The following is a 16,196-nucleotide window of genomic DNA, read 5'->3' on the forward strand; positions in this document are numbered from 1 at the left end:
GAGTCTGTGACTGCCTGCACTTGTACGTAAACATGAAACCACCAAGTTAGGTATTTGAACTGCTTGAGCTAAGCCAGTTCGCGGCTGCACCAGCATGCCTTTCAGTACTTCTGCAGTATAGCTTTAGGGCGTAGAATGGTTGTCCAGCATGAATGAGCTATGCAATCACTGCTGTAACTCTGCATTCGCCAGCAAGGAAGGTGTACATTATCGGGGATTCATTTAACACTAGAGGAAGGGATTACTCTTTTCTATGGCACACGCTCTTGCTCACCCACACTTTAATTAATGGAGAAGTACCCCTTGCGGTTCCTATACACTTGAAGTTGTCACCACCGGGGCTGGTGATCTCGATGCGAGTGCAGTCTATGCATCCGGCGACTCCCGGCAACTGGGCGATGTTGTGTTCGAAAGCGCGGAAGCTTTTGGGTAGTGCCCCGAAAGTAGCTCCGTCAACCTCGTGACAGTGTGGCACCAAGTTGGCTGAGAGACCTGTGCTGTATCTCCCGGCACCACTTGAAATGAGCTGGCATTCTTAAAACAGTGCTGGCGGTAGCTCTTGCAGGTGAGGCAGTGGCATTCCCCTGTTGTGGCAGGTTTGCTGCAGTAGAGCATGCCAAGCAGTTTGTGCACGGTGTCCTTGGAGAGGTGGTAGCGTGCTAGAAATGTCGTCTACCTCCATGGGGTTCTGGTGGTCGCTTATCGATGGTCGGGGTGTCTCCGGCATCACGTAAGCCCCACCAAACACATCATTCGATGGCACTACTGGCTGCCTTTCAGAGGCAGCAATCCTGCAGGCAAAGTCGCTCTGCTGCTGAGCCTCCGTGTCGAAATAACGCATACTCAAGTTTGTCTTAAGGCACATTCCCACTGGCGATTCGCCTTGTCACGCGACGAAAAGCGACGTCGCAAAGCGGCGAGCCGGCCGTCGCTTTTCGTTGCTTTGTGACGGCGGAGCAGATCGCTCTCGGTCCGAATTCCCTCGTCGTGCGACAGCCCCGCAAAACCGGTAAGCCAATCATGGCCGCGGAGTAGGCTGACGTAGCCGGAAACGAAACGTTTCTTTACATCCGGCTATGGAAACGGCGGCAGGGGGGCGAGCTGCTGCCACTGGGCTCGCTCGGCCAGCGCTTGGGCCGCTATCGCCGGCTGTACCCGCCGGGTCGGGCCGGCAAGCAACTTCCCGTGCGCTTTGGTTCTTTCGTCAGTGGCTTCAGCGTACGCGTGCACTAATCAACGAATAGCGTGGAACTCATCAGTGTGGAGAAATGTGTATGGATTTAAAAGCAAGTAATCATCGTATACAGGTGGATAGCGGGACGGTAGGTTGACTTGCAGCCTCTTCGTACTTCTATCGGCGACTAGTTAACACGCGTAGAATTCGGAGGCGTCATAACTTTGCGCCCGTGAAAAGAAGTGAAATTTGTGGGCCGTGATCCGCGTCTTGTGGCGTGAAAGCAAGCGTGTGCATTTCTTCGTGCAATAATATGTTGAAAAGAGCCTTCTTGAGTTTGTTATTTTCTGCTCCACCCGCAACCCGCAATGCTTTCGGCATTGTTCCAGGTTAGTAGCATGTGTTTTAGTTTGCTTTCTACCTGCTTTTGCCGCGCTCGTGTAACATAATTTTCTTTGACTGCGAATGGCTGATGCACCAAGGAGGTCGTACAAGTCGGGAAGCAGCTGTGCTGAACGTAGTCGCATCATCGCTGATCGCAAGTGCAAACACCGCCTCATGGCCTTATCGCGCGACGAGGCGAATCGCCATGGGAATGTGTCTTTAAAGCCGGCTTAGAACCTTGGCTTGAACTTTTATCGGATAAGGTCAAACCAAGGTGGGTGAAAGTACAACTTGAAGTTGCGGAAGTTGCATGAAGCTCTGTGGCACAGACTGAGTTGGCGGCTGGAGTGGGTGCTTATCTGGCGCTTCGGTTCTTGCAGCAAGATTGCTGGGAGTCTATGATGGCTGTAACTTGAGGTTGTCCATTGTGAGGAGCGGTGTGGGGGCATTGGTGATTGCATCGGTGCCTGCTGCTGTCTAGGACAGGTTTAGGAGAGTCAGAAGCCACCATGGCCACTTCACCCTGGCGGTTCTTGGCAAGCCTGTGCTCTGCGCAATCTCTGTGTATTAGTGAGACACCGTATGTGGGCTGCTTTCCTGCTGTGGTTGAAGGTGAAACGTAGAGGACGGAAAATAGATGAGGTGCTGTTGGGATGTTTGGGGCGGGGTAAGGTGTTGGAGCCACGGTGATTCTCCTTTTCCTCGCTGCCCGTGTGCTGCTGCTTCTGAAGAAAAGGTTTACTCGTTGGGTGCGCAGTGATAAAGGTGAGCTTAATAACGTTGCCTTTCAACTAGGAAGGAGGCCGCAGTTGCTGTCTCCGACAGCCAGCAGAGGTTTTGAGGGAGGCAATAGATGTAAAGAATGCAATGATACATCAATAGCATTTTGCCCAGTGTGGGCATTCGGTCCCAGTATGGGACCTTCGGGCCTTGGCTGCCGGAACGGGACGATGACAGGATCGGGGGAGGAAGACTCTGGTCAACTCCGACGCAGCTGAGAGTGCGTTGTTGATGCACCCGGGAGTGCCGATAACTTTTGCCAGCTTGCGCCAGGCACGGTAAAAGACAAATTGGGTGATTGGAGCATTGCCAGTCGCCCCAGTCGCACCAAAGACGAGGTCGCAGACTTAGCGGACCTTGACTGTGGTGACAGCCTGGGTCGACTGGACAGATGCCCCAAGGAAGGGCACGTCCAGCATGCCGAGCCGGAAGTGCTCGGGCCGGGCACCCCTTATGGTCTGGTTGATAACTGAGAAGAATATTCTCGGTACCAGCCACCACAGCGCAAGAAGCAACGGGCACCGCGGGACGATGACAGGGCTGCTAGGTCTTGCTAGGGCTGCACCACTTGGGGGTGAACTCAACTTTATGCATTGTTTGCTGTTCCCTCCGCAAATGCAGCCACAGCTCCGTGCGAACTCTTTTCAGTCAGGGCCTCCACCGCTGCGACATTGTCTTTGTGAGCTGCTGCGCACTGGGCTTGCCATACCCGGTAAGAGATCTCGACCAGGCGCAGCACAAACTGGTCAGTAGCCTCCCTAGGCAGAGGTTTGAGATAGCGAACACTTCCGTAGTGAATTTCCCACATGTCAAAGAGGCTGGCCAAATGGGAGAGCAGGGTACGGGGGAAGCGGCAGGAGTGGAAGCAGGTGTCCAGGAGGGTGTCCTCCACACGTTTGCACACAGGAGACACACCCGGCGGCCGCAAGTGGTGCGCTTATATGCACGGCTGCAAAAGGATACTAACCGGTACACGAACGAGGCACAGCGGCTGTCTTGAAAGGCGGTGGTTATTATGGGCCAAGAGGGCCTTAGGAAAGAAAGTCCATACTGGCTAAGGGTCGGGGGGGAAGGCCGAGAAGGTCAAACCCTGGCTGCGCACGAAGCAAAGCCTTCAGAGTGCTCACGACATCCCCATAGAACGGCACTGGTGACCCTGCCCTGGCAATACTGTTGTGCATTCGGCTCTGGTGCTAAGGAAGAAGGATGCGAAAAGCTTTGGGAGGGCTACGTCGCAGTTGATGGCCACCTGCATCCAGCGAATGTGGAGTGCGATGGCCATGGCCTAAAAAAGGGTGGGGATTCCCAAACCTCCTTTGTCTCTTGGGAGTCTCGGGACATCCAAGCGGTGGAGCCCACGGAGGCTCACCTCCGTGGGCTGCAATACACCGGGCCCGCCATACCTGGTAAGAAATCTCGACCAGGCAGAGCAAAAACTGGTTAGTAGCCTCTTTAGGTAAAGGGTTCAGGTAGCGTACTGTTCTATATTCTATTTCCCACAAGCCGAAGAGGTCGGCTAAGCGGGAAAGCAGGGTTCGAGGGGAGCGGCAGGAGTGGAAGGTATGTGGGGTGTCCTCCACACTGTTGCACAGTGGACACACCCGGCGGCCGCAAGCGGTGCGCCTGAATGCCCGGCTGCGAAATGGGAGAGCCCCTCTCGCAAACCGGTACATAAACGAGGCGCGGCGGTTATCATGGACCAGGATGGTTTAGCGGAGGAGAGTTCATACTGGCTAAGGTGGGGGGGGAGGTGGGGGTCAGGGTTTCCACCGGGTCCTTCAGGGGAGTGCCAAGCAGGTCGAACCCTGGCTGCATGCGGAGCAGAGCCTCCAGATTTTGCGCGGCATCCCCATAGAACGGTAGTGGTGACCCTGCCCTTGGATAGGGTGCTTGAGAAAAATCTTTGAGGCGGGTGGTTGCTGAGAAAGAAAGTCGTGAAGAGCTTAGTGAGGGCTACATCGCAGTTAATGGCCACCTGCGTCCAGCGAATGTGGAGTGCAGTGGCCATGACTGAGTGGTTGGGAATTCCCAAACCTCCCTTATCTCTGGGAAGTCTCAGTACATCACGCTTGATCTGCTCACCCCCTTCCCACTCCAGAGGAAGCGGAAGATGACGGAGTCAAGCCGCTTCTGCAGGGCAGTGGGGGCGGACATGATAGTGTCCACGTACGTCAGCTCCGAGAATAGAAGCAAACGGACGGTGTTCGCCTGGGTGGGCAGTGGGCACATGGATTTTTCGTACTCTGACACTCTTTTGCCCTGAGTGCCCGCCGCCATCGTCCAGTTTGATGCCGCAGCACCCTGGCAGTTAAAATGGCAACCCAGGACCTTGAGCTGAGGGACAACCTGGAGCCCCACTACCTGTTCCGACAGAGGTGCCCCCCTCCCCCCCCCCCCCCCCTTTCCCCCGAGGCAGAGGACTTTGGTCTTTGAGTGGTTGAGACGCGCCCCACTGGCCTGGCAGTACAGCTCCTTATTGAGAGAGGTCTTGTCTGGGACTGCCACAGTCAGGTCGTCAGTCCACGTAGGCAAACAGCAAGACGTCGCTCGCGACCCCTTTGGGTAGTGGGAAACGACCAATCTGGGAATCTTTAGCCAGTTGCTGCAGGAGGGGCTCGATTGTGAGGACGTACAGGGCGGGGGCACGGGCAGCCCTGCCGGACACCACGCTCAATCCTGAAGTCCTTCGACACTCGCCCATTTACCACAATGGCCGACGCCGGCTGACTGTACAACGCGCGCACCAAGTTGACGAAACCCGTGTCTAGACCCGTCTGCTCGAGTGTCTCGAACAGAAAGGCATGGGCCACGCAATCAAAAGCCTTCTCCTGGTCAAAGGAGCAGACCACGCCGGGTAGCTGTCGCTGTTCCACCCAGGTTAAAAGGTCATGCAAGACAAATACGTGCAATTGCTTGCAACGACCAAGGACGCAGCGCGTCTGATAAGACCCAACCACCTAATCCAGTGCTGGTGTTACGGGGCTGGCAAGGCACTTCGCCACGAGCTTTGGCAGCCCCGCACACCGCGCATGCTTTTTTTTTTTTTTTTTCTGCTGTCCGAGCGCTGGGGTGGCTGGGCTGGCTTCATGAAAGTGCAGAGTGAAAGGAGGCTGTTGTCTCCCGGAGGGCCCCGAGGGCGGCAGTAGGAAATAGAGAGGTGAGACGAAAAAAAAAGAGGGAGAAAAAGAAGGGTGCGGGGGGCCAGCTCCCACGAGGGGATGTCGTGCTGGCCACCGCACGCAGGGCAATTAAAGTTGGGAAGCGAGGCCTGTGGCGTGTAGGTATTGATGCAGTGCGCTGAGTGCCACGCCCTGTCCCCGGGTGCTCAAGGGGAAGAGGAGCGCCTCCTTAGTGCTGCACGCAAGTCCCAGGGCCCCGCACCGGCAAAGTGGCGTCGTTCTCTCCTCGGCGTAGAGGCTGCAGCCAAGAAGTGCGCGCTCGGTGTTCCCCAGTTGGCTGCAGTGTGGGCAGAGCGGGGAGGCAGACTTGTGGAAGGAGTGGGGGCGGGCTGCAAATCATCGCAACGCTTAGTTGCTGTCAGTACTACAGCCCACTTCAGGCATTTTTGTGCACCGACGCGGTTTGTGTGCTCTACGATCATGTCGAGCACTTTCTCGTCGAAACAGAGCAAAACAATCAACGGCACGCACCACAGGCTCTGTTGAATACTGCGGGTGCCATTATTTCAAATTCCCCATGAGAATCGGCGGTTCAGTTGTACCCCAATTGTCACCAACTTCCTCTTGTACTATATCTTCGACTTCGTGGTCAGGCTCGACAACTTCCCGATTGCTTTTTTTCCTTTGTTTTGAAATTGTCATCCGGCGTCTCTTTCGCTTGCCTGCTGATGGCCCGGCTTCATTCTCATCTCCGCCGAGACTCTAATCCGGTGGCGCTAGCTCCGGGAAGAACTCATCCTCACTGCTTTGGGCCTGATCTGGAAGGCTGAAAAACAGCTCCAATGTTTCCTCACGTGTGAGCGAGTCCACTGGAAATTGACAAAACGCAAAATACCAAGAATGCCTACATGTGTAGTAAGCTTCAGTTGCAGGCCTAGTAAAATAAGCATGAGATTTTAGGGTATACTGGCTGTGACATAAGCATCACATGCTCTATTGCTCAGATTTTCGAAATGTTCATTGAATTCATGCACAAAGCATTCCTCTAAACGGGCAGAAAAGAAAAATCTTGCCATTCATTCCTAAATCCGGTGGATCCAGTTCTACGGGAGCGAAAATTCCGAATGCCACTACCAAGCTACCGCAATTTTCATTTAAGCGAACCTGAAGTGCCATCTACTGAAGTATTTCAAAACATTAGCAAAAAACATCTCCAGAGACCCACAGTAGATGGCAGCACAATCCTGTCGAACAGCGTTTGACTGGCGTCGTCTGCTACAGCATTTTTGCCAGACCAGAAAGTGGGACCTTTCTGTCCCGTTATCCCACAAAGGGAGACCCCCGTCTCGCTCTGTCAAGTGGGAAATGCCAGGCTGCTCACCTCTTCCATGTCGAGCAGGGGTCGGACGTGGGCCTCCCAGTCCGCCACGCGCTTCTGCATGGCGGTCAGCTCGCACTCGGACGTGGAGTCCTGAGGTGGCGAAAAAGCACAAGGGCACACGCCGAATGCAGCGGGGCTCCCACTTCCACAGAAGGCTCGACAGAGCGGAGAAAGAAGTGCCACATAAAAGGTGGGGCACTACCTTGCACGGCTAAGACACTTCTGCAGCTGCTTGGCAGGAAATGGCCTCAAGAAGTCCTTTCGCAGCTGGGATGTTTCATCGCCTACAAAGGCATACGTGCAGCTGTGGGGCATGTCAAGGCCAAGGCTGGAGATGTCAAGTGTCTCATCAGCAAGTGGCTGGCCAATCTTTAAATACACCGCCATCACTCTTGCGGCCTTTGGCGCCAATGTTCGCCACCCGTACGTGTGCTCGCTGTCCACAACTGCCATTAGGATGATGGAGAGGGTGTGCTGAATGGAAGAACTCAGTATCGCTGAACTTGTACGGGCTGGGCGGGGGGGTCCAGGCCATTGAATTCGACCGTGGCCTGCACCAGCCCGGCCGTCATGCAAGGAGCGACATAACACTCGTAGGCGTTATGCTGCGCGGTGTTGGCAATGTTGAATAGGCCCGATGGGACAGCCGGACGGTCTGCCGCAGCTGGGTCCTGCCTCCCGAGGGGCGTTTCCACCTCAGGGAGTATCTGTTTGCTGGAGATTGAATCTGGCTTGCTCGCGCAGCGTAGCAGTGGAGAAACGTGCCCTTTGTTGTCAGAGTAACAGCGTTTCATACTCGGCGGCAGCTGCGATGGATGTTTCATTCCATGCTTCGTTGACTCGCTATGAATGGCAGAGCTACGAAGATAACGACGAGCGTTCTGATCCAGTTTGGTTGCGTACGCGCTTAGTTGTTTTCACTCCCGGCGGTGTTTGTGCCGATTGTTCGGGTCATTCAGTAACGCGAAAATGACAGGTGTATGATGCACTGGTCAGCGCAGTTTGTGACGGGTTTGCAAAGGTTTCGGCATCAGTCTCCTCAGCAAGAGCCTGAGCTGCTAGGACGAAACCGTCGTGCTGAAAAGGGCCACCGCCTCCATTCTGAAAAGGCCATAATGTTCAAGTCCATTATGCACGGCCTTGCATTCAAATCGTCTCCACCCCGTGGTCACCTCTAGTTCAACAAAGTGCCCGAGACTTGCTGTGCCATCCACCTGCTAACAATGAATGTGGCAGCTGTTCAACCCAGGAAGAAAGCAGTGCTTGAAATGCTGTTGTTGGATCACAAATGATGGCTTTAGCAACATTTGGTACAGTGTTGAGTGCTGCTTGTGTCATTGCTGCCACCTTCACCAGTGCTTGAGCTGGCTCTTCCTCCTCTCCTTCCTCCATGGATGGCCAGAGGCAGCTGCAGTGTCAGCAGTGCAGCTACTTAGCACCATGGCCGGGCCATCTGAAGATGCACGAGCGCACGCACACGGGCGAGCGCCCCCACCAGTGCAGCCACTGCGGAAAGGCCTTTGTGCGGAAGAGCACCCTGGTCCGCCACCTGCGCATCCACACAGGCCAGCGCCCGCACCAGTGCAGCCAGTGCGGCAAGGCCTTCACACAGAGGAACAACCTGGTCAGCCACCTGCGCGGTCCACACAGGCCAGCGCCCGCACCAGGGCAGCCAGTGCGGCAAGGCCTTCACACAGAGGAACAACCTGGTCAGCCACCTGTGCGGTCCACACAGGCCAGCGCCCGCACCAGGGCAGCCAGTGCGGCAAGGCCTTCACACAGAGGAACAACCTGGTCAGCCACCTGCGCATCCACACAGGCCAGCGCCCGCACCAGGGCAGCCAGTGCGGCAAGGCCTTCACACAGAGGAACAACCTGGTCAGCCACCTGCGCGGTCCACACAGGCCAGCGCCCGCACCAGGGCAGCCAGTGCGGCAAGGCCTTCACACAGAGGAACAACCTGGTCAGCCACCTGCGCGGTCCACACAGGCCAGCGCCCGCACCAGTGCAGCCAGTGCGGCAAGGCCTTCACACAGAGGAACAACCTGGTCAGCCACCTGCGCGGTCCACACAGGCCAGCGCCCGCACCAGGGCAGCCAGTGCGGCAAGGCCTTCACACAGAGGAACAACCTGGTCAGCCACCTGCGCGGTCCACACAGGCCAGCGCCCGCACCAGGGCAGCCAGTGCGGCAAGGCCTTCACACAGAGGAACAACCTGGTCAGCCACCTGCGCAGCCACTGATATGTGGTTCACTGACACGGGACACCCTCCATCGGTGTGTCGAATTGGTGCATGCCATGTGCTGCAGTGCTCCTTTAAGGGGGGACACTGGTCTTAAAACAATTTCTTTTAATTTTCAAGCAACCTTTGTGAAACTTGTCAGTCTTGCTGCTTTTCTCCCACTGATTTCAGATATGCCATTATTTTCTCAGTAGGTCAATTAGTTCCCAAGATAATTAGCACTAATTAGCCATTTTTAGTCAAGCAATAGACAAAACAGCGTTGGTCATAAAACTGTAATCTTTATATTTTCCAATACTATGACCCCTGGTGAGTGCTATAATCGAAGCAGTTTTTTGATGCATCACTTGGAACTAATTTTACAGCTCGTTAAACTTTGGTGTTTGAAATGGGCACTCAAAATGGCTCCTTGCCACTGGTTCTACTAAAGTTTAACGAGCTGTAAAATTAGTTCCGAGCGATGCATCAAAAAACTGCTTCGATTATTGCACTCACCAGGGGTCATAGTATTGGAAAATATAAAGATTACAGTTTTATGACCAACGCTGTTTTGTCTATTGCTTGACTAAAAATGGCTAATTAGTGCTAATTATCTTGGGAACTAATTGACCTACTGAGAAAATAATGGCATATCTGAAATCAGTGGGAGAAAAGCAGCAAGACTGACACGTTTTACAAAGTTCACTAGAAAATTAAAAGAGGCTGTTTTAAGACCAGTGTCCCCCCTTAAAGACCCTTCAGTTTCAAAGGGGCAGTTGTCCGAAGCACGCCCATTAGGTGGTTGCAAGCAACCCTCTCAGCTGGGCATTCGCAGTTCCTGTCAACGACTCCCCCATGCTGGCCAACTGCTGCTATCATGGCGTATGGTGCTGCCGTCTTCTTTTTGCCTCTATGGCACTGCTCGAACGAACACAAGTCCACTGCTAAATACACTTCGGAATGTAGTAACCTGAGTAACCTATGTGTACTATAAATAAGGCGAATAGCGTAAAAACATGTGGCGACATGTGCCACAACTAATACATTGTTTATACATTGTTTCTGTGTAAAGTCGTTTCCCCAGCATTTTCGACACCAGACCTCCTTTGCCCCATCTCCTCGCCCTTACTTTTATACAATTCCTCCTGGCATGACGCTGCTGGCTATTTTCCATTTTGTCTTCTCATTGGGCTAAGCGTACTGTATTGTTTACGCCACGCTGCCTCATTCAACTCAGCCGACCACTGCGGATGAGTGTGACGCCATCTCCCACGCTGACATGGCTCGCCAGGTTGCCCGCGCACAGCTCTTGGCATCACAAGCATCCCAGAAATCTCGATGCGACGAGCGCCACTGCGCTGCACACTACACTCTGGGCTCCTTGGTTCTTTTGTGGGACCCTTCTCGCCGTATTGGACTGTGAGAAGCTCATGTCCCCATTCGCTGGCCCTTACTGGATCGAGTGTGCCGTCACTTTTGTCACCGACGAAATCGTGCCTCTGGCGCCTCCAATATCTCATCTCGTCTCGGCTCCTTACTCTGCTCCTCAGTTTGTCCATGTGAGCCGCTTCCAGCCGTACCACACACTGGGTCCACCTACCGCTGTTCCTTCCTAATAACAGGCACCGAGACGGTGCTTCTGTGGCTGGGGAGTTGTGTCACAGACCTTCGCCACCTTCACCAGAAACCGACGTTAATCATGGCCGCATATCTAGCTACCGCCAATCTCCTTATCTGGGTATGTGTTGCTGTTGAAACACCGACGGAAAGAAAGAGGAGCGAGGTGAAGTTGGAGTTCCAGCTGGACTGGTTTTGCGCCATCAATCTGCCTCTCTGCCGTTGACTAGAGTGTATTGTGTAAATACACCACCTTCCTTCTGAGCACCATACCTGCATTGTCTCGTGACGATATTCTTATCTTCCTGCTTCATTGCTACGAGCACCTACCGCTAACTACTTTCAGGGCAACTGATAAAAGGCTGCAGTTATGATGGTTCTGTTGTTTGTAATTCTACTGCAACACCAACTGCATGGCAAAAGCATTCCAAGGAATTAAACCTCCTCATTCGCTCAAGGCTGCGAGTACGTCTCGTTCTCGTGGTGGTTGCTTTATCAGTGGGCTGCTCTTGCTTTTGCACACCTATGGTTAGCGTAAAAAGCTAGTGGCACTGCAGATGAAAGGCGAGGGGGAAAAAAAGGCAGTGGGGGCGGGGGTGACCGTGCTACCATACCTGCTCGCGATGCTTCTGATGAGTCTGTACCAACTCTCCCAGGCATTCATGCAGCAGCCGTAAAGGCATAGAAAATGCTGTTGCCTTTGCTGGAGTGTTTGGTCTCTGCCAGCGATGAGAAGCGGTAGCTTCATTCCAGGCATTATTCGGTGGGAAACATGCTTGAGTAAATGTTCTCGAGCTGCTATTCTTTCAGTGCAGTTTGCGGGGTTGTCTGTGAAAGACTAAGTACGTGAATGTCCCTAGAAGACTCTTCTTGGCCTGTGGTAAGCGCATTTGCACACGGAACATGCTCAGCCTGCAATGATCCCGCTACGAATAGATGGCATACTTGCCTGGTAGACTTCCAAGTGTGCGAGTATTCTGTCAATGAGTATTCTCATGAACCACACCGGCACTACATATCCACATACGACGACTGTCACGGTATCACAGTAGTCTATGGTCTATCACTGAATGTCCCTAGAAGACTTCTTGGCCTGTGGTAAACGCATTTGCGCACGGAACATACTCAGCCTGCAATAATCCTGCTACGAATAGATGGCATACTTGCCTGGTGGACTTCCAAGTGCGCAAGTATTCTGTCAATGAGTATTCTCGTGAACCACCCCGGTGCTACATATCCACATTCGACGACGGTCACGGTATCACGGTAGTCCATGGTCTATCACTGCGGCGGCCACGTCTCTCGTAAGAGACGAAATGTCCTTGACTGGGACAAGGTATCCCCCACTGCTACTGGGGTGACGACGACCCAGGCAGACGGCGGGCAGTTGTGGCCTCTGGCGTCTGACATGTTGGACGCTTGACCGGGACATGGAACAATGGGCCGTAGCCCAGCCTGTTCTTGGCTGTCCAAGTGTACCATGTCCGTGGCTAGGTGCCTGATGAGCCACCCTGACACATGGCATCCAGAAAACACTGAACTTCGCAGAAAAGTTGGTTTGCCAGTGGCCGGCCTCTCGTCGTTAACATGCAAACAGTGTGGCGATTGTCCACAACCAAAAAACAACTAAAAAAAGAAACCAACGAATGTTAGAAAACAAAGCTCCAAAATAGAACAATTGGAGAACTCAAGAATTCGACTACAGAGAAGTCACAACCTACTCCCCCCCCCCCCACCCCCTCCCCACCCTGCCCAGGACACATTTAGTGAAGCGTAGGAGTACAATGAGGCTGCCGTGAAGTGCACTTGCAGGCAGCCAGCCTAAGCCTTGCGGGAGCAGACCATGTTCGGCTCCAGCTAACATGGTTTCTCTGCACAACATAGAACGGGTGCCAAAGACAGGGCCATGGAATGATACCATTCGCCCAGGGAAAAGGTTCGCGAGTGCGGAGTACCTTTTCCTGGCACTTCTGCCTCAGTGTTCCTTCGTTGGAATCCCATGTAACTGCCAAATTTACGATGACCATCTTGTCGTGCGTCTGGAGCACCAAATGCAGTTTAAGCCGCACCCCCGCAGAACTTGTATGAACTTTCTCGTGAAGCACTGTCGCTCCAGGGTTCTTCTCTCGGGTGATCCTTGCCACTTGATGGGCATCGAAATTGGGACGTTCTTGACAAACTAAGCTAACTGACTCTCATTCCTGTAGGATGTGAAATGCCATTTCTGGTCTTTCGGCACAGCGGCGACAGATGCGTGCAGCTGGGTCAGTTGAAGGCCTGTTGAAGAGTGTTCTTGTCGGAGCCGAGTTAGTACATAGTCTCGGGGCCCTGGTGCGGTCAGCATCCTTCAGGAACTTGGAATAATGAAACAGTTGTCACCAACTAGTGATTACACAATTCCCCTGTCATAATGCTTTGTGGCTCTTGCGAGACTCCCAACCCACCTTGTGTAGAGTCGGTCATGGCTCACGATTGAGATAAAAAAGGACAACACGGACTCTCAAGAAACAGTGAACAGGTTTAGCGCCACGGATATATCGTATCGCATGCAACAACAGCGACCGCAGCAGGACAGGTATTCCAGTACTGCCACAGTGCACTCGCGAGGGGACTTCTTGCCGAGTGAAGGTCGAGGGTGTGGACGGCGGGCGGGTCGAGAGGCAGCGTGTGTAGAAGGAAGTGTTTCCTCATGCGAGCTTGCCAGGCAAGGGAAACTGCATTCTTGCTTGTGACATCTGATCTCGGCTTGCATCGAAAATTGGTTTTCCTGATTCTCACAGAAAAGAGCTCACCCTCTGGGGCGTTGTGGAGCAAGGCGGGAACAAGGGGGCACAGTGGGGTACTGTGGTAGTGTTCCGGCACCTCGGTGGCCTTCGCCGGTTTAGTGATAGCCACTGAAGTGCACTTGAAGCGTGAAAGAGGGCAGGGTACACGTGTGCTTTCCACAAGTTATGCAAATACTAAATTGCTTTTGAATCGTAGCGTAAGCGAGGGATTAGCAGTGTGTCCATTTGGCCATTTCCTGTAGGCACCTGCCCAATCTTCCAGTCGACGCCAAATACAGCTGTCAAGTTGACGGTTTGCTGTTGGAACGAACAACAGCGCTGAACATTTGTCAGCACCCTTCAATACGTCCGCGTGCATTATCAGGAACACTGCACTTTCCATGTGTCACGTCCGCGTTGTAGTGGTCTTGTACTGCACCAAGACCTTTCAAAACACTTAAGAGGCTGCATGCCATGGCGAGGCCGGTAGTGTGCAGCTGCGGAACCGACCATGTGCACCTACATTTAGTAGTGCGAGTGGTAAGATGCATGCACCAGCTTGCAGTGAAAGCCTTTCAGAAAAACACGCTGTGTTGAGGTGACAGAATTGTGCAAGGACAATGGTGAAAGGGATACAGCACTTCTGAGTGGAGTTTTCCAGCAGAGAAATTCCCTGTTGAGATGCTCTGAAATATTTGTAAACACAGGTATTGCATTTTAAACAATACCAATGCACACAAGCCATTCCACCACTTTAACGGTACTACATGAAGGGCACTTGGGACACCCTGTGGTAAGCAGCTCTGGTAACTGAAATTTCACTGTGCACATCCTAGCAAGACACTTTTGAATTGTATAGAACAAACTTCTGATGAGAAGTCCATCTAGACCCTCAAAGTAGGCCATGCCTGCTTATCTCCACTGCAAGGTGTAACAGTCAGTGGCCTCCAAAACGGAAGTTGTTAGCAGATGACACGAAAGTTGTCTGTGCCTTAACCCTCCGAACTTGTGATGAGAAGAGTAGTGGTGGCGTGTGCCGCCGATGAATGAACGACTAGACAACTTGAGTGCCCATCGGAACAAAAGACCCTTTATTCCAAGTTGCGCATGCTTATATACCTAAACAACACTGGCGCCACCTGCGGCCGTGAATCACGGAACCGAAACCAAAGAGACAAATATACAACACATTCCCTTCCTTAAAAACAGCTATATGGATTAGTAATGTAGTAGGTTAGTACATATGCAAAAATACTATACAAAAATACAAACTACAATGAACATAGCTAAATACCAATACAAGATCACATTTACTAAAGAAATCCACCACAATGAATATGTCAGTTCCTTTCGCTTTCGCACAACTTCGCGCACTAGTTGTAGCCATAACGCTGTGGTGGTAGTCTCTTTCTTGGTGGTTGCACCCTTCGTTGCTGGGTGACTGCTCCGGGAGACTCGGCCGACTGCGTAACAGCAGGCGACCTGGACGCCTGCGCAGCCGAAGGAGACCTGGACGCCAGCGCAGCCGAAGGAGACATGGGCACCTGCGCAGCCGAAGGAGACATGGGCACCTGCGCAGCCGAAGGAGACATGGGCACCTGCGCAGCCGAAGGAGACATGGGCACCTGCGCAGCCGAAGGAGCAGCCGAAGAAGTCCTCGTCGTTAATTCTGGGGTAGGGCCCTCACATGTAGGCGGAGACCCTCTTTCACTAGCTGTACTGTTTCTTCTCCACGTATAAAGAGCAGGAGAGGCTCGCGGAACCTTTGAGAACTTCGACGCATTCCAGGTTTTACCGTCATCCAGGCGGAAAGAGGCTGGTCCCTTTCTGCTGATCACCTCTCTTGGGCGGCTGAATTCCAGGTCGCCTTTAAATCTAATTGTGGGTTTCTTCACTCTGACGAAGTCACCAACGTCAACTCTGGTTTCTCTTGCAGCCCTCCGAACATCCGTGTATCGTTTGCTGTCCTGTTGTTTTTGCTTCACCCGCTCCCGTAAACGCCGGAGTTCCAACCCAGGATCGTCAAAGAAGGTGCCCGACGGATGCCCGACGACATCCAACCGAGTTCTTGGCAGCCGCCCGTGTAGCAGAAGCGCTGGAGCTTTTGCCGTTGTAGCATGCGGTGTGCATCGGTAGACACCCAGGTACTCTGTTACCGCCTGGCGCAAGGGTCGCTGCTCAAGAACCACCACTTGAATGAAGCTTTTTAGTACTCTATTGAATCTCTCCACTTGGCCGTTTGCTTGTGGGTGGTACACGGACGAATGCTTCAAGCGAATGCCGCGATCTTGCAGAAACGCCTGGAATTCCCTGGATACAAACTGTGGGCCGTTATCGCAAATAATCTCATCTGGGTAGCCTTCGCGCGCGAACACAGACACCAAAAACCGCTTTACTGCGCTGGTTGTTGTGTCACCACAGAAGTGTACTTCGGGCCACTTGGAATGATAGTCGACCAGCGTGATTGCATATCTGCAATCGTAAGGCGCCCGCTCAAATGGACCGACAATGTCCATGCCCAGCTTCTGCCACGGCTGATCTGGAAATGGGACCGGTTGCAATGGTGCAGCTCTGACTTTTGTACTTTTGTCTGCTTCCTGGCATATGCTGCACCTCTGAATAGCTAGCTCGACTTGGCGGTCCATGCCCGGCCACCAATACTTTTCTCGCAGCCGCGCTTTTGTTCGCACCACTCCGGGATGCGACTCATGTGCTGCAGCGATTACCTGCTGCGTGAGTGACGTGGGAACCACAA

At 53.2% G+C, this 16,196-nt stretch overlaps 1 long non-coding RNA gene across 1 annotated transcript in view; it reads left to right on the forward strand.

Moving 5' to 3' along the window:
- LOC144144121 (uncharacterized) overlaps positions 1 to 15,070 on the forward strand; it is a 33,310-nt gene extending 18,240 nt beyond the window's left edge. Inside the window, exon 3 of the long non-coding RNA XR_013317164.1 lies at positions 14,940 to 15,070. This is a non-coding gene — a long non-coding RNA (uncharacterized LOC144144121). The remainder of the gene's footprint in view (positions 1 to 14,939) is intronic.
- The last annotated feature ends 1,126 nt before the right edge of the window (positions 15,071 to 16,196 follow it).

Source organism: Haemaphysalis longicornis, unplaced genomic scaffold (genome assembly GCF_048455015.1).
Source record: "Haemaphysalis longicornis isolate Haplotype H1 unplaced genomic scaffold, Haemaphysalis longicornis Haplotype H1 scaffold_62, whole genome shotgun sequence".
Taxonomy (NCBI): domain Eukaryota; kingdom Metazoa; phylum Arthropoda; class Arachnida; order Ixodida; family Ixodidae; genus Haemaphysalis; species Haemaphysalis longicornis.